Below are 18281 nucleotides of genomic sequence, written 5' to 3' on the forward strand. Positions count from 1 at the left end.
GAAGGGGAGGGAAGAGCCGGAATCAAGGCAGCAATCAGGCAATACCGACTTAAGTTAGTGGATAGTAGGCAGTACAAGTAGTTGAGTTTGTGAAGCACTGAGGAAGAAGGAAACAACATAGCCAATACAGCCTGGAAATGTCAAGAGCTGCGTGGGGAGGCAAGACAGAATTGGTGTGAAGGTCAGAGCGAGGTTCAAAGAAGAGGGAGGCAGGGAACGAGATGTAGCAGGTAACAGTGCTTAGTGCTGAGAACGAGCAACCAGGAAGGGGGACCTTGCAGGCATTAGGAGGAAACGATTGGTGTGGGCAACCCACAAAGCCATTATATCAAGACTCTGATTCTGCCAGTTGAACAGCTTGGACCGCTACATGGGGTAACTCTATTCTAGTTGTCGCCCTTTCTAAGCGCTGTAATGTTATCTTAAATCCACAGTCAATACTCAAATGTATGCCCTGCTTCTTTGCACTATTAAAACCGATGCAAGCAATCAAATTGATCTAACAGACAACCCGCTACAAAGCATCACGTTTGCACATTATATACAAACATTCACCATTTGTGTATGCATTTATTTATTTATGTATGGATTTATAAAGCGCGAAACCGAAGGCATCTAGGTGCTATATCGCTAATATATTGAGCAATAACATAGTATTTCCCTTACTATTCTGATATACCAAACATGGTGCTATACATCCAAAAGCTAGCAAGTACTAACGCAAAATAATCATCTATTGATAATAATACTGTGCTATTAAGATTAGTAAAATGATCTACTACAAATTAGTATAATTAACCATTGATAATGTTTTAGATTAGTAGTTTACATTATATATGAACAGATGATTAGGATTGAATTTGTTATATAAGAATAATTAAAACAATTAAGTTGACAAACGTCAGTGAATTGTGAGCTGCTGTGCTCCGGAAAAAAAGTATCAACCAGAAATGAAAAATAAACAGTGGAGACAATAACAAATATATATTTAAAAGTGTGACTGGATGCAAAAAACACACACCTTTCCAGCAGTGCAGATGAACTGGCGGCGTGTTGCTGAGCCTTAGAAATGTTGTAGTTGTTTATGTTTGCCCAACTTGTGCCCAACTGCACATTTATCTATTTAAATTTGCAGAAATGAATTTGGAGTGTTTTCAAAAAATGCTATTTTTACTGACCTAATAACTTGGCACTGCATGCTGGCAGTTTTCTCTCCAAGGGAAAGCCTGTAACCATGTATCAGTACATGTAAGTGGACAGAAAATTGCAAAATGCATAATTGTGCCTCTAAAATTAAACAAGAAATTATAATGCATGTGTTAGATATGCCAAGTTTGCATTACGTACCATAGTGTGTTACACAATTATTACATAGTTGGCAAAAGCCAAAACAGTGGGCAGAATCAATTCTTTTTACATTGGTAGAAGATATTACATTACTTCTAGTGCATGGTCCTATCATCATCTTCTTTAATGCCTGGTCTTTTGCGCGCTCTGCTGCAAGTGATTTGTGTTTTTACAGCAAATACATGTACATTCTGTTCCATTGGGAAATACACAATGGTACTTAGTGATGTGCTTGTAAAGAAAATTGTGAGCCTTTTAAGTAAACCCAATTTGAAAAAAAAAACAGCTTGCAGGTGCCTTCCCAACAGCCAGGTCTGACCTGGCGGGTGTACTGGAACCAGAGGGCAGAGCATGTCGGATGCACCGGCACCGTTCTGAATGGCGCCGGTGCATCCGACCTCCCCTTTCCCATTGAACACTATGGGGCTCAAATGGGAATGGGGAGCATTTTTTTACGGCGCCCGCGAATGGGCAATTACCGGGTCTGGTGGGGCCATAATGATCCGGTAATTGCCCATTAGTGGGCGCCGGAAAAAAAATAATACCGGCACGGCTATCACCAGGGGCATAATGACCCCCATTGTATGATAAGTGACTCCTTACATCCTTCTGAGGCCGATAAGTTGAATACCATTGAAAGGGGGAAAATTGACACCTAAAATAGCAAAGAAACACAGATAAGCTTTGAGTATGTAGTCTGTTTGTTAAAATGATGGAATCACTGGCCTCACTATGAGTTTGACGTTTTTTCGCTAGTAAATCCGATGCAATACTGCCAAACAGAACCAACTTTACTACCACTTGGTCCCATGTGTTTACCACAGGATTACAAGTGGTGCAGGTGGTGTAAGCCCCTATTTTTTGAAGTCCAAGGGACTCCATTGGGGACTTTTGGTGGAATTACCACTGGCGGATTTAGCAAGTAGTTATTCTGCAGATGTTTGAAGGAAACGTGGAGGATTTACCTCCAGCAAACAATCGGCAGAATTACCATTTGGTAATTCCACCAGTGGTAATTCCTCCAATCTTGTAATTTGGCGGTTTATTAAATGTGGCGGTAACGTAATTACTGCCACCTTTTCCTGCACTGACAACCTCGTAATGAGGCCCAAGAAAGTCGATTATCACCTCAGAAAGTCATCATTCCAAGAGTGGAGGGCCAGGGAACAAATATAGAGCTGTTAATAAAGGGGGGCAACACAGGGCATATTTGAAAAGAACATTGACTCAACTGTTAAGAACGTGAGGATGAAAACAACACTAAGGGCCTGATTTGCAAAGCAGTTTTCAGTGGGATTTTCCTGGCATGTGCCTCTTGGGGCTTGCCCTTTTGTTGTGGCGATGGTTAAAGTGCCACCAAATAAGGATGGGGCAAAGGAAGATATGTTGGCATTAACTCAAAAATCAGACCACTGGCTTTCGGCCAATGTAAACAACTGTGTAATCAACCCTCATTATATATTTAGGACACAGAAATTACTGGGTTAGCCCTTCACAACCTACACTGATGATGTTATAGTTCTCCATTTTCGTTCAAGGCATGATGTGAGCCTGAAGTCCATCATGGCAAACTATTCCTAGCTTTTAAGTGGATCTCTAATTAGAATTATGCCTTTCAACACTTTTTTAGACACATAATTGCAACAATAGTGGCAAACAGGTGGAACTAACTCATGAATGCTGCCAGAAAAGATAATGAATGCTTCTACTAACATTCTAGATACTACAAGAACTAAAAGACTCTATAAAAGGTAAGATCTGTACAGACTGTGTGCCCATTATGGGACATTTCGGCAAGCCATTATTGGACACTAACCTATAGCTTGGTTGCAATCAACATACATTCAATTCTGTATAAGAACAAAATTTCCGACACAATAACGTTGTATTTATGTTTGCGGTCACTTCAAAAGCGACCGCAAACATAAATACGTTTTTAAAGCTGCGGTTTTATTTCTAGGTTTTCCGGGCTCCTCCAGCCCGGAAAACTTAGAAAAAAAAACGCAGCTAGTGCTTATTTTTTGTAAAAAAAATAAATAGCTCTTACCGAGATTCAGCTGCAGCTTTCCTGCTCTGGTCTCTGGTCCGCGTCCTCCGAGTCCCGGCACTAATGAAGGGAAAGCCACCCAGCGGTAGACTTTGTTTACTACAGCTGGCTGGCTTTTCCTTCATTAGTGCCGCAAAAGCAAAAGCCAGCACAGGAGGGCCTCCATTTCACAAAATGGCTGCGCCCCGGTGCTTGCTTTTTCGAATTTTGAGCTTGAATAGCTCCAAATTTTACATAGGAAGTTTTAAAACGGAGGATGCTAGTATTTTTTTTTTATGTGGCCTATCTATTTTTTAAATAAACATTTTTACTAGACCATCCCTTTAATAAGGGCATGGCTACCCCCAAACTCGGGTCCGGGTCCCGCAAAAGGGGGCTTACTGGGCCATTCCGACCTTGGAGGGCACGGTAATTCCCTTTCACGGGACCCAGACCCGGTATGTCCCCATTCCTATTTGAGCCGCGATAGGGCTCAATAGGAATGGAGAGGATGGTAACAACAGTCCCGTTAATAACAGGGCCCTTGCTAACATCTGGTACTGCTCACGGGTGCCGCTCTGCACGCCTGATCTGATCAGGCATCCAGAGCGGCACCCGCGAGCATACTCGAAATGTTGCAGCGAGGAAACAGCGGTGCCGGTAGCACTACCGGCACCGTTGTTGCCTTACCGCAACACTCCTAATGAGGCCCATGGTATCTTAACATCTGTGGAGGACATCAAAGGTCCTGTCCTCCAGTTCTTTCATGATGAACCATGCCCCTTGCTGCAGTCTAATTTCAGTAACATTCAGATATGTGGATAACCTCTCGATTCCTGATAACTACAATATCCTTTGTGGACCATTGGTGGGCCTGAAAACAACCATGGACATATTGACCTATCATCATTCCTTCAAGAGTGTGTGGTGATACTGTTGCAAGAAACATGGTCCTTTTCTTTTCCATTACCCAATGGGTTCAATCGTTTCTATAAACAGTACAAAAATTATGAGATAGATAATTCATCATCTAATTTGCAGTTGATGAAACTGGTATAGCCTGTCATATGTGGCATGTGTTTAGTGAATGATTACAATGCACATTTGCCATGTCTAAAAGCCTCTATTTCATTACCTTTTCCTAAGAAGTTCATCCAACCATCAATTCCATATGGCTTACAGGAGATTTCAATATCAAAATAGGGCACTTGCCCTTTAGGTTTACTATTTGATCCTAGCCAAGGTGGCTGCTGGGTTGTTCACAAATATAGTACTTTGGATACCAGATTTGATACATAGGGAGCTGAAATGTTTTTTCATGAGTGTGGAGTGGGGACCTTTAATGGTTGAACGGCCTCAGACAATTCTGACCACTTTAACTCTTCTATTATTGATTATGTTATTGTTAATGTATTTGACTGCCCTTCGATAAATGGCATGGGGTTCACAGATAGCTGTGATATGGATCTTCTATCACTTCATTTGAACCTAATGATTGGCTTTGTTGAAATTATAGTATCAGTCACCACTGAACATGATGTTGTCACAAATACTAGCAGAAACGTGAATTGATCATCTTTTATTCCAGGTTTTCTCTTAAGTGATGTAGTTAAAGATGCAAACACGATATTGGCTTATGCTCAACAGCAGATTATCCTCCACTTGATAGTATTTCGACGTTGAACATACCCATCTCTAAAATAAGACCCTTAGAGTGCACCACAAATTGGCAATTTAGGAGAATCTGGATTGGTTGGTTTAACAATGTTAATATACATGCAAAAGGCCACTCCTATATGTGTCTAAATCATCTGGAAAAAGGAATGAGTACCATACCCTTGCTATGAGTAATGTTACGATGAACTTCAAAAAGGCAAAAAGCTATTTAGCCTTTTAATCATAACCTGAAATGAAATTGAAATTGCAGTCAATTTTGATAATTCTGAGAAACGGCGGCAACTGGCGGTACAAGACCATTCAACTAGGTGTAATATAAATCAAGAATTGCATATGCCCCCATCCAAATGGGTTGGGCATTTTGCTGAGATCTATAATCCAGCTACCTATTCTGGGGAAGAAGAGTATGAGGCTGATTAAGATATGGCCACATTAGATATAAATCTCCATTTTATATTGGATAAAGTTGAATAGGCCTTATCTGCACAAGCTGCAAATAAATGCCTGGGGCCAGATGCTATATGTATAGATGTGTTTAATTACAATACTGGACTCCAATATTAACATTATTTTAATTCTTTTTGGAGCTCAGTTAACACTCCACCCTGGTGGCCTGAAGCTCTTATTGTTCCACTTTCCGAGAACAGTGATGTGATAGGATAGTTTATTTATATAGCGCCTATACATAATGTGTTTCAAAGCACTTCAAGGAAAGGGAGGCAACAAGGGAAAATACAATGACATTCTTACAGGCCATGAAAAGTAAGGATGTGAAATTAACTATCGTACTCGGGCTGACAACATTTCAGATAGTGCAAGAACTAAGACATATATAAAGAAGGGAGGGGGAGATTGGGGAGGAAATGGAAACAGACAGGCGGCTACCGTACTAGGCCTGATGACATTTTTGGTAGAGCCGGAGAAAACAAAAAGTGAGGGAGAGGGTTGCAGAAAGGGAAGGAAGTAACAAAACATGCGACTTTTGTACTAGGCCTGACGACATTTCAGATAGTGCTGGAGGGCAGGGGGAGGAAAAAAACAAGTAAAGGGAGGGGGGTGGAGACAGACGAGATTGCTACTAGGTCCAGGGACAATTCTGATAGAGTAAGTGCATAGAAGAAAGTAAGGGGAGAAGGAGGGAGATAGGAAAAGGGAGAAAGGGAGAGGAGGAGAGAACAGAGAATAAGCAGTCAAAAGGAGTGGAGAAGCAAGAGGGGAGAGTGAATACAATTGCAGAAGTCAGTAGTAAAACATAATGTTGCAAGCCTGGATACAAGATGAAAATGGTAACAGAATGATTCAGGGCCACCATGAGAAAGAGTGACACACTGTGAATCAATGAAGTCCATAAAAGTCAAATCCAGCATTGGCCACAAGATGTGATGGTGAAGAGTTAAGAGCAGGAAGGAAGAGGCAGGGCTAAGAAGGTGGGTGGAAGGCACCAGGTGGGCGGCGCTTAGGCCAGGTGACCATGATCCACTTGCACCTGCTCCCCATCTGCAAAGGAAAAGAGGCTGGAGTGCTTCTTAAGTAGGTGAAAAGATCGGAAAACAGGAAGGCACCAGCTGGGTGGGGCTTAGGCCAGGTGACCAAGATCCACTTGCACTTGCTCCCGATCTGCAAAGGTAAAGAGGCTGGAGGGCTCCTTAAGTAGGGAAAAAGAGTGGCGACCAGGAAGGCACCAGGTGGGCGGGGCTTGCTAAGTGGGGAAAAAGAGCAGAAACCAGAAAGGCACAAGGTCGGCAGGCTTAGGCCAGGTGACCAAGATCCACTTGCACCTGTTCCCCATATACAAAAGAAAAGAGGCTGGTGGGCTCCTTAAGTAGGGAAAAAGAGCGACAACCAGGAAGGCACCAGATGGACGAGGCTTACTAAGTGGGAAAAAAGAGTGGCAACCAGTAAGGCACCAGGTGGACGCATCTTAGGCCAGGTAATCAAGACCCACTGGCACCTGCTCCACACCTGCAAAGGAAAAGAGGCTGGAGGGCACCTTAAGTAAGGAAAAAGATTGGCTACCAGGAAGGCACCAGGTGGGTGGGGCTTGCTAGGTGGGGAAAAAGAGCAGCAATCAGGAAGGCACCAGGTGAGCGGGGAATAGGTCAGGTGACCAAGATCCACTTTCACCTGCTCCCCATCTGCAAAGGAAAATAAGCTAGAGGGCACCTTAAGTAAGGAAAAAGAGTACAACCAGGAAGGCACCAGGTGGGCAGGGCTTGCTAAGTGGGGAAAAAGAGCGGCAATCAGGAAGGCATCAGGTGGGTGGGGCTTAGGCCAGGTGACCAAGATCCACTTGCACCTGCTCCCCATCTGCAAAGGGAAAGAGGCTGGAGGACCCCTTAACTTGGGAAAAAGAGTGGCAACCACAGAGGCACCAGGTAGGTGGAGCTTGCTAAGTGGGGAAAAAGAGCAGCAACCAGGAAGGCACCAGCTGGGCATGGCTTAGGCCAGGTGACCAAATCCGCTTGCACCCGCTCCACATCTGCAAAGTAAAAGAGGCTGGAGGGCTCCTTATGTAGGGAAAAAAGAGCGGCAACCAGGAAGGCACCAGGTGGGCGGGGCTTGCTAAGTGGGAAAAAAAGAATCCACCTAAATCATACTGCCCAATTTCATTAGTAGATGCTTCCTCAAAATTATACAGAAACATTTTACATGGCTGATTAAGGGACTCTGCACACCCAAATAATATACTTGTACCTGTAGCATATTTGATCACTAATACAGATGAATCTTAAAATGAATAACGTGTGAAGGGCCTTCATGGCAAATCATACACATGTTGTTTGTGAAATAATGAACCCAAAATATGAAGTGCAGGATGTATGAATTTGAAAGGCAACTTTGAACAGACAGAAAAGGTAAGGTTTACAGTGTTGTAAGAATGAACCATGCTACATGTGAAAGGCAGGCCCAGAATTGAAGCACTTATTTTGCAGAGAATATGACACCCCATTTAATCAAGAGTCATACAGGAATTTCCCCATGTGTCTCTCCAATGTGAATAGCATATGTAACTATGATGTCATTACAGCAAAATGTGTATTACTTTCAATGTAAGAATATATAATGTGTTCCTTAATTCTGCCATATTAGTGATTTATTCAAGCTGTATTGTTTGAAAATCGAGCTACAGTGAAAGAGCAGAATCAAATTGCATTTTAAATTTAAGCATTTTCAGTTTCTATTCTCACGTATACACATACATGAAAAGTTCAGGGCCCCAGGCTAGTTGGAACTGGAGAGGAAGTAATTACAGGTTATGGTCAGGCTAGATAGCAGTTTAAAAACAACACTAAGATGCTTTTAAAGCATTCAAGGCAATATTTTAGAGTGTGTAAGCAGTGTAAATTATCTGCAGGTATCCACTAATTCAATAATGCACCATGTCTTGCTTTAAGAGATATCACATGCTTTATTTCAGAGCAACTCATAAACCAAATCCATTAGCCTATGAAGAGGTCAACAGAGATTGTCACAGGCACTCAGATGCACACCACCTGCCAGCTGTGTTGGATTAGGTTAAAAGTCACTGAAGAGATGCACAACCAAGGTATGTTACTCTGAATAGTGTTGACTTGGAGAAAGAGTAGTTAGACAATGTGCTGTTCCTTAGTTAGACAATGCACTAAAATGTGCAATCTGATTGTCATAAGCGTTCAATCTATTGTTGCAAAAAGCAAGCTCCATCAGAATATAAACATAATTACATGTTGTCATTTTGGAAATGGCAGAAACTCATAGAATTGTCAAAAGGAATCAGAATTCAATACTTCAACATATTAAACTGTTTGCCTATATGTGTAGAATCTAAAATTATTATCAAAATAGACACCAATGAGTCAGAAGTCAGATCAGACAAATTAAATTGGCTGTTTAGAATAAACAGCAGTCACCTCCTTTTTGGTCAGGTCACTGGGAAACCTCATTTCTATGATAGGAGAATAGGTGGGGTAAAGGCCTGTATGAATAACATACACATAGTATAGAGCAAAACGAGATGAGACTAGATTCCGGTATATTGAACAAAGAAGAGACAGAAAGTGAACAAACTGGATATTTGAGAGAAAAGGCACTGATTCCATCCAGAAGGGGAAGCCTGGTCTATTAAAAGAGGGAAGACAGAGCAGCACAAAATGGATTCCCAGTTTTTGCAGTAGAACTGACTCCCAAACTGGCCTCATAGGGGGTTTTGCTTATGGAATGATACCTGCTTGACTGGGTCTCTGGTTGGCATTCCAAAACCAGAAGTTGCATCTTAAAAAGTAAATCAGATGAAACCCCTACCATTCCCTAAACTTGTCCAACGTTTATCAGGGCAAAATCTTGGAAGGGAAAAGTGCTGGACATACAGAGGGGATGAAATTTGAAATTAGGAGCACAGGTGCTAATATCCTAATGCCCTGTGTTTCCTCATTTATATATCAATGAAAAGTGAGAGATTGTTCTTGTAGTCCCATTCCACTCTGCAATAAAAAATGAAATGACCAACTGAAAACCTTTTGGCTGCCACTTTAAAGTCTGATTGCCTTTGTAAAGGTAAGTATTATTTGTCAAATAGTGTTCAACGCCAGTAGTGAGGCACAGTGGGTCATAGTGCAGTGCACATGAGATCATGCATTGATGCATTAAACCCAGACCATAGTATAGTCCAGATATCTGTGTGCCAAAATGCATGCTGAAATAATTAATGATTATCATGAACAACAGTGTGAAGTATAAACCCTCTGCATTGCCCTGCCTTTCAAAGCCTAGGCAGAGTCAGCTGTAGTGTCGGAGAGAAGAAAATATTCAACTACATATTGGTATCTGGAGAATAGTACATCTCCACCCATGACATATAAGGAGACTGAAACCTTACATGCAGGCCCTTTCAAAATGATGCATGTTTCTGGATAGAAAGGAACACATTCATGTGCAAGAAAAACACATGCACACACACATACATACTGATAAATGAAAGAACAAATCCTTGTTTAAAAAAAGTCACTTTACACATCAATAGAAAGTTGTGCTCACACATACAAGAAAAATAAGTTACTTGTGGGTTGAGAATGGAACATATAGATTCCTGAGGACAGTATTTGTGAATTCACACTTACATGAGCCAATTACAAAAACGTTCCTTTGCATGTAATTAGCTTAACACATAGCCCTACTTTAGCCTTTCCTTGCCTATATTTCAAGTGGCCTCTAGATAACTGAAACATTCACTACCTCACCTTTACACAGGGGAATTGGAACATAGGTATTTTTCAATGCAGGTAATGTCAATTTCTCTGCATCATACTTGTCTTGATATCGTAGAAAATCAAATGCTCAACCCTATTTATAGTGTATTGAAAATAACACATGGTCTATGTTATTGTTTATTACAATATAGTATATTGATACAGAGATGTGTGTCATGGAAAGTGGGGACTTTAGTGGAGGTATGATAGTGAGATTCATCTAGGCAGGTCAAATTTTGTTTCAGTCTAATGTTACATATATCATATTGTAGTTAGCTCCAAGGTAAATCTGCAGATGAAGTTGGCTAAAATGTATCTAATTATTTTAAATAGATTTCAATTGTCTGTTCTTCGCCCAGATTTGCGGGTTGGGATTGTATTAGTGGGAGCTTTATATTGATGTATCACATCCGCGTGAGCCAAAATGAAAAATGTACCAAAATATCAACATACAAACAAGGCTGGTTTCAAAGAAGGTGAGGGGACTCAAGCCTAAGCCATCAACCGTTATTCGCTCATTGCAAAGTACGTTTATGCCAAAACTCTGATCTGTCTATGGACCTACCATCTGCCTTCAAAATGGTTGATTGGCAGAGGCCGCGGGACATTCTTGAAAATATGCATGTAACAAAAAGGACATTAAACCTGAATCTAGGGCTGTATATGCACACGGGAGCCTTCACCTGTTTTGGTCTTAATGGGGAGTGTATGCAGACATTTATGGTAAAAAGAGGTGTACATCTTGGCTATATCCTGGCATTCCCATCTTCAACCTCTATACTACTTTGCTCTATGAGGAGCTTGTGTTAAGCAAGAGCCACTCCCAGGCTAATCTGATGGCACTGTGATGTTGGCAGGAACTCCAGATGCCCTGCAAGCTATTTAAAACAATTGTTTACCAATATTTTTCAGAAAAATCAATGTGTTGGCAGTGGGTACAAAACAGAAGATTTTGCTGACTCCTTAATTAAATGGCATAGCCCTGGAAGTGGGGAAATCTACTATATACTTGGGAGTAGCATTTGATGAACAAATAAGGGGTTTAGCATATATAGATAAGCAACAGATACACAAATGCCATCCATAAATCAGGTTATTGGCCTAATTATGTATCTGATCAAACATTTAGGTACACATTTAATTCCGACTACACTGAGTTTATTTTGCTACATCGAGGGCTAGAGCCCCCATTGGGACAATGGTTTGCAAAAATCTGAAGACCTCTTTTTTAAAAGATAAACACTTACTGCCCCCAATTTCCCCACGAAGAATCTTGTCCTATTTGGTTGTCTGTTTGGTATAATCCTAAAGCAGGGAATTATTTAAGGTCTGCGTACTATACTGTTTCGTTTTTATTGTATTGTCATTTTGTAGTGTTTATGTTTTTATGGATTTTAATCTGAAAAACGAAACTTTTTTAATGTCCATAAAACCCATCAATATAGCGCTTAGAATCAGAAGAAATGCTACATGAAGCACTGTAAGAAAATATATTATGAATATTCATATTTGATTTGCTTCCTGCATATTTAGTCTATATTATATCAGTGGATTTGCATGTTTACTCTATTTTTAAAAAAAAACATATTTTATAACATTAGATCTTTTTGAACTAGTTTGCCGTTTCTCCGTAAAAATGACCTTTCTATGCATTCGTCAAACGAAAATGCATTGCTCTGAATTTCCAACATTGTGCCATTTTAACAAGTTTTGTTTTTGGCACTGCTTTTATCTAGAACTGCTGTTTTCCACAGTAAAGAAATGCCTCTGTGTTCTCATTCAAATGGTTATTTCAGCAAAGGCTATTTGGCAGGTGTTTGTTACATGTGAACATACATTGCAAGACCGTTCGGCTTTCGTTTTCTGCTTCGCTGTATTTTTTTCACACCACTGCTGGAGCCTTGCATTATCGTAATACATGCTGCTATTACATTAGTAATATTAATGTGTATCATCTCATATGCATTTATGTTTTCAGCATATTTTCAATTTGCTTTTTTTCCCCTCAATGGAATCTGTAAGCAATCGGTGTGTAGTACGATAATGTTGCTTAACAAATTGCTCGTTCTCTAAGTCACTGTCAGACTTGTAGAAAGGTGGTTTCCTAGTATAAATTGAAAGCAGTCCTTTAATCCAAGGATTGAATGAAACTGTTCCTCTCTGCAAAACCATAATGACATCCTGCCTCTCATTTATCACTACTACTGTATGCTCAGTGACGCAGTTGGCTGTAAATCAATTGCCGCTGTACATTAATGTTCCCTGAATGTCTTCCAACTCACTTTATAGCTTACCGTGGCAGAGACATCCTTAAAGAATTCCAAAAAGCCAGACTACATGATATCCCCTTGCAGGAACCATGTTGACTGTCATTAATCAAGCTGTGCTTTTTTTTTTTTTTTTTTTTTACATTCCCACACTTGATCTCTCGAAATGGTGGCTGAAACTTACTTTGCAGTTCCTATCAAACTTGAAGTAGGTACTTTGCTGCCTAGTGTGTTGATGTTTTTAAATGATAAAGTTATGTCCGTGTGCTCATGGATGGTTCTCGAAGTTAGAAAACCTGAGAAAACACTTTGCAGGCATCTCCGCATTCTACCCTGAATTCGTTTAGCACAGTTGGGCGTCTGTTGCTTGAACAGGCAACCTTTCTCTCTTAAGATCCATTTTTAAACAGTTCTAATGTTCCAAGCACGCTCTCAATTCATCATTGTCTTTTCCCGAGTGTACCTCTTTTGTTTAAGTAAGTGTTTATTCGCCTTCTACATTCTTAGAATTAAGCTTGCAATTACATTGGTGTAAAATATTAATGCGTCTCAAATGTATGTATTCTGTCTTTGCGCCTTAACGAGTGTCTAGTTCATAAGCGTCCATTAACAAATGATTAAGTAGTACTACTAGCATGTTGTTATTGATCTCTCTCTCTCTCTCTCTTGCTCTCTCGCATACACATTATCTGTCTCTCTTTCTCTCTGTCTCTCTCTCTCTATATATTACATGGCCTGCGGTAGCTGCCATGTAGTTATGGTTAAGTTGCTAAACCCATAGGAAGAGCACTTTTTGGGCGGCTTATAAATTTGTTCCCCCTGGACGAATCCTCACCAAACTTTGCATAAAGAGTAAATGGCCCACTTTTCATTTTTTACAAAGTTTGGTGAGGCTTGGACAAGGGGGGGCACATTTATAGGGGGGTCCCAAAATGTATTTTTTTTCCATAGAAACAATGGGAAAAAATTTGCTCATGCCTACAGCCCAAACCGCTGGATGGATTTTCACCAAATGTGCGGCAGGAGTGGCTTCTTGGTCCTGAAAGTGTTTTTGTTAATTTGGTGTAAATCTGTCCAGTAGTTTTTTTTTAAACTAACAAAAGAAAACGTAAAGCAAAAAAATGAGTGATATCTTTGTTGCAGCCGCTGATTGGGTGGTGAGAAAACGTGAAATGCGTCGGTTTCCGCAAAACGTCTGCCGTGTTGGATTTGCAGACTGTTTTAGGGTCCGCGGACAGCACAACGAAAACATTAAAAAAATGCAATATTGCACTTGTCAAACTCAACAAACAATCTCATGAGGATGGGATGGGATATGGCCATAAGAAGCCAAGAAATGGGTTGTTTCACGCCCGACAGTCCACAAACACTCCAGATGTCCTGGGGCAGTCCTGTGGTGTCCGCGGACACTTCAGATGTCGTAGGACATCTCTACCTATTTCTGCATTACAGGGTTGGGGAAATCAGTTTTTGAATGGTTTATAACTTTAGCGCCACTCAATGAAACTACATGTAATCTTGCATTTTTGTTCTAGATCTATTCCTGAATGGGTTTGCAAAGTTTTGTGGGATTCTGTCAAGAGGGGGCAAAATTAGAGGGGGGGGTCCCAAAATATTGTAAAGGCATATAAATGTGGTGTCATTTGACGAATCTGCACAACATTTGGCAAACGATTTTGGATTTAGATATAAATGGTTTTCTAAAGTTTGGTGGGATTTGCTCAAGAGGGTGCGAAATTAGAGGGGGGTCTCAACATTTTTTAGATGGCTTATAACTTTGTTGCTATTTGACGAATGTGGACAAAAGTTTTGAGAAAGATTATAGACCCAACCTTCAATATTTGTGTAAAGATTGAATGGATTTTGTCAAGTGGGGGCTAAGTTATATGACTATTTTTTGTACATACATTTTGACACTTTTTAAAAAATAAAACATAGGTGAATTTCGAGCAAACTCGTGAGGAGCATTGGCGAGGACATTAAAGCATGGTTTTGAAAATGTGCCTGTGTTTTTTTTGACAAGTGTCATAATGTAGGTACAAAAATAGTCATATACATTTGGTGACTGAGGTATAGCCTGTGGCCGTGGGAGTAGCCAGATTGTGTGGGTCATGGCATAAGGTCTTGACACGGACAATCTGGCTACTGACCATGACCGCGAGGGATGTAAAATGGTGTTAAAGTGGCCATGTCCACCTGGGACCGGCTGTGTTGTAAAGTTGTTCAAAAGTAGTATAGGTTTGAAAGGGAAAAAAATGTGCTAGTGGTAATATGGTCATAGGGTTCTGCAGGCTGCCATAGAAGGGGAAGAGGGGCTCTGTACGGAGCACCGCCTTCTCTTTCCATGGTGACCATCTTGGAAAAGGATTGTCCTTCCTACCTACTGTAGGAAGAGAAATCTATTTTTTAGCAACCCAGCTTCCCGCTTTTGGAACCAGGATTGCTAACGGCCTTTATCGCACATTGCAGGGGCTGCAATGGAAGATAATGGTCCAGAGTCCTCGTTATTTATTTATTTATTTATTTATTTATTTATAACACGCTAAAGCCTGCAGACATCAGGGCGCACACAGACAGACTTCGTTTGGGCCGGTAACTTGGGCTGCCGGGCTGTTATCCCCTGTTCAGACGAAAAATTGTATTTAAGTGGCCATGTCCACCTGGAACCGGCTATGTTGTAAAGTTATTCTAAAGTAGGATAGGTTTGAAACGGGAAAAAAATGTGCTTGTGGTAATATGGTGATAGGGTTCTGCAGGCTGCCATAGAAAGGGAAGAGGGGCTCTGTACGGAGCACCGCCTTCTCTCTCCATGGTGGCAATCTTGGAAAAGGATTGTCCTTCCTAAAGTGGGACGCCCAACGCCTCCCGCTGTAGGAAGGAAAATCCTTCCTTCCTACAGTGGGATGCCACAGGCGTCCCGCTGTAGGAAGAACATTTTTTAGCACCCCGGGTTCCCGCTTTGTGTATTTCACTTTGGTATCTTAAGCCTTTGGTACACTCCCAACAGTGGTAAAGAACTGCCACACCCATGATTCTCTATGGGTGCTAGAGGTAGGCATGTCCTCTACCTCATCTTCTTGGTCCTCTTCATTGTCTTTGGAAGCACTGTGCTTTTTCTGTTGTGAAGGTCCTCCAGCTGGTGGTGGTGGTGGTGGTGGCTCTTGGGGAAGAGGGAGGCCAATATCTGATGCCATTTTTAAGAGAAATAGCAGTTTTTCTAATATTCTTCCAAGTATGTGCTTTGCACTAGATTGTTAATGGATAGTGAGTAAGTATAGGTGTAGGAGCTGTGCAAGGGTACATTTTGAGCTTGAATGTTCAGTCTAAAAATGCAGTTCCAAACAGTCTTCCAAGCATGGACCCAATTCCGAAGTGTGGACGCCTTCACAGACACGTCATCATGCTGCGTGTGAGTGCATGGTCATGTGGCACTGTCTGGAAGGTCTGTGATGATATCAGACGTTTGTGGATGTCGAGAGATGCAAAAACAGTGGAGAAAGTTGCAAAAAGTGTATAGAAGAGTTCAAAATGATGCTAGAAGGTGGGAAATGGCAGAGTTTTAAAGTGAAACATTGTAAATTGGACAGAAGTGTTGCTATATTGGGTTAAGTATGATATTAGTAAGTTGTAGGAAAATAGCACGCACTGGTAAAAACCCATGAAATTCAGTGAAAAAACGTTGTCAAAGGGACGTTAAGGTTAAGTTACACTGATAAAAACCTATGAAATTCAATGAAAAAACTTTGTTAAAGGAACGTTATGGTTAAGTTGCACTAATTAAAACCTATGAAATTCAATGAAAAACTTTGTTAAATGGACCTTATGGTTACAAGTAAAACTGAAAAACCTCAGAAATTCACGAGTTATGGTAAGCTAAGCAACCATCACTGATGACATCACATATCTGAGCCACTTGTTTTTGTTCACTGACATATCTAGGCCAGGTGGTTTTGTATCTAGTCGTTTACCTTGTCATATGTTCTTAAAGTACGGTCCATATGGTTTAGTCTCAGCTGATGGTGCACATACATGGGGAAATAAGCAGGCCTCAAACACACATTTCATTTCTATACATGAAGATAAACTTTAATGTTATTAACATTTTCTGATGATGCTGTTTATTTCTTCCTTACTTTAGTTTCCCTGTATGTGCCTTTGATTTGTATGCATTGTGGTTCTTCATATGTATTGTTTGTACTAGCAAAAGTGTAGTAAGTCTTGAATTGTTAGCTAGTTATTACATGTTTAACATTACTCAAAACTCGCATAAGGTAGCATTCATTATTGTACTTTTCAAAATTACAAGATTATAAATATTGTACTTCTATGATGCGTGCTGCAGCCATTGCCTATGTTTATATATGATTATGTTCCTGTATTAACAACACTCAAATACAATGTTGTTTTGATGAGTACATTCTTTAATCAATTAAGTAGTTCACAATAGGTCGCCGATCAACCCTGACATCTTGTTACCAACATTATAAACACAACCCCTTGTAGGGACTTTTCATCAAAATTCATTTCACATGTGATGTCATCAATGACAGTTGTGATGTCATCTTTGATGTCCTGGATGTTAGTCTTAGCAATGCACGGTAGTGGCGCAAGTTATGGTTGCTTAGCTTACCATAACTCGTGAATTTCTGAGGTTTTTCTGTTTTACTTGTAACCATAAAGTCCATTTATCAAAGTTTTTTCAAAGTTTTTTCATTGAATTTTATATATATATATTTTACATGGTCATGTAGTTATGGTTAAATTGGTGTTTCCATAGGAAGAGCATTTTTTGGGTGGATTATAACTTCGCTCTCCCTAGATGAATCCACACCAAACTTTGCAGAAAAAGTAGTTGGGTCACTCTGAATCTTTTTGCAAAGTTTGGTGAGGATTCGTCCAGGGGGGCAAAGTTATAGGGGGGGTCCCAAAACTTTTTTTTCCCCATAGACTGAATGGGGAAAAAGATTTTGCTCCCGTCTACAGCCCAAACTGCTGGACGGATTTTCACCAAATTTGCACCAGGAGCAGCGGCTTGGTCCCGAAAGCGTGCTTTTGCAAATTTGGTGAAAATCCGTCCAGTATTTTTTTTTAAAATGACCAAAAAGTAGGTAAAAAAAAATTAGTGATATCTGTGTTCGGTCCGCGGACACACTTCCCTGTTCGCTCCGCGGACAGTGTCCTGATTGGCCAATCGGCTTGCGTGATGTTCGCGAACATGCAATGTGTTCGCTGATTGGACGGCGTGGAGCGTGAAGCGCGTCAGATTTTCGGTAGCGCCCGCCATCTTGGATTCGCGGTCGTCCGCGGACAGCGCGGTGAAACTTTGTTCAAAATTTGTATTTAGTAGTGTGTGTTGGTGTGTAGGAGTGTTTGGGGAGGGTGGGAGTGTATGAGATAGGATGAAAGTTGTGTTTTTTTATGTGTTGGACGTTCTCTTTGTGTTCGATTTGTCTGCGGACTTCACAGGTGTTCTGAAATGTTCTAAATAAACTGAATGGGGGGTGTTCTGAGGACTCAATATATGTCCGTTTTGTTTGCAAGCAAACTGAAACTGTTCTAAGAACACTCGAAGTGTCCTGAAATGTTTGCTAATAAACAAAATGGGGGTGTCCTGAGGACACTGTCCGTATTGTTCGTTGCCAAGTTGAATATGTTCTAAGAACACTTGCGGTGTCCTGAAATGTTCGCGAATACACAAAATGGGGGCGTTCTGAAGACGTTGTCGAACACTCGCTGTGT

The sequence above is a fragment of the Ambystoma mexicanum genome, chromosome 10, assembly GCF_040938575.1.
Source record: "Ambystoma mexicanum isolate Mex_15411 chromosome 10, UKY_AmexF1_1, whole genome shotgun sequence".
NCBI classification, from domain to species: Eukaryota; Metazoa; Chordata; class Amphibia; order Caudata; family Ambystomatidae; genus Ambystoma; species Ambystoma mexicanum.